The sequence below is a fragment of the Trichechus manatus genome, unplaced genomic scaffold (genome assembly GCF_000243295.1).
Source record: "Trichechus manatus latirostris isolate Lorelei unplaced genomic scaffold, TriManLat1.0 scaffold00369, whole genome shotgun sequence".
Lineage (NCBI taxonomy): Eukaryota > Metazoa > Chordata > Mammalia > Sirenia > Trichechidae > Trichechus > Trichechus manatus.
Window position 1 is genome coordinate 27,699 of NW_004444305.1, and position 1,259 is coordinate 28,957.

The following is a 1,259-nucleotide window of genomic DNA, read 5'->3' on the forward strand; positions in this document are numbered from 1 at the left end:
GAACCAAAGAACAGCTTAGCCTAATTAAAGTATGTCTGCCTTTAGCATTGTGCTCTCTCAAAGAGTATGTATGTGGGATCAAATTGACAACAGTGTCTAGAAAGGTAAAATGAGAAGTTTAGGGGAGTGAGCATAAGATAATAGTGTTGAAATACTTTGGAGAAGGACAGCAAGAGCATTTTACACAACTTGAATATAAACAGCGTCACTGAATATTTATGAAGCATTTTTTGAAATGGTGTTTCCTTTGCTGTGTATATTTTCTCAAAAAATAAAATTGAATTAAAAAACCATAAAATTATGTTATTCTCATATAAGGATCATGCTAATTATAGGTGACTCACATTAAACATCCAATCTATTCTCTTTCACCAACTATCCTTCACAACAAAGTTGAAAATCTAAAAACTTTTATTTTCCAGACTCCTTTTTAGTGAAGATCTTCAACACAAATTAAGTTCCACCACTAGGATAACTTTTAGTACAGAGCACCACTTAACTGGTGCGGACAGTTTAGTGCTTGCAATAAAAAAATTGACAGTTTAAAACCACCTAGAGGTGCCTTGGAAGAAAGGTCTAGTGATCTGCTTCCAAAAGCTCACAGCCATGTAAACCCTATGGAGAACAGTTCTGCTTTGACACACATGGTGTTACTATGAGTTGGCATTGATTTGGCCACAGGTTTGTGTTTTATTTGTTTTAGTAAGATTTGAAAGGCAAGATTTAAATAGAAGCCATCTTCCTGTGGTTTATGGTTGTTGCTGCTTTCAAAAAGACTCAGGAAATGTGAGGGTTTCCTGCAGTAACATCATACAATCTATTCCCCAGCTTTCTAGGTGTTGAGAAGCAAAGGTGGTTGAAGCACCTAGATCTGCTGTTTCATCCCTGGATTGCAGCATCAGGAGCATATTTTCTAGCCTCCTGATTGTTGGGTTGTATTGGCAAAGGCAGAGGCTCTGGCTACCAGCATAATTCCAGTAATGACCTCAGAGGTAGTTTATTCTCAAGTGGGTTTATTCTCTATAGGTCTGGGAGTTATCCCAGGGAGTTATTGCAGGGAGTTATTCCTACAGCCCTGACAATGCCTTCATAAGCATATAATTTCCTGTATGAAATTTCTTCATGTTTAAAAATGCCTAGAGTGTTTTCAGTTTCCTATGCTGAACTCTGATTGGTAAAGAAATCCATTCAGGAAATCTAAAGACAGATTATCCATAAAAGAAATCGCTGCGCTATTTGTGATAAAAAGTCAGTATCTT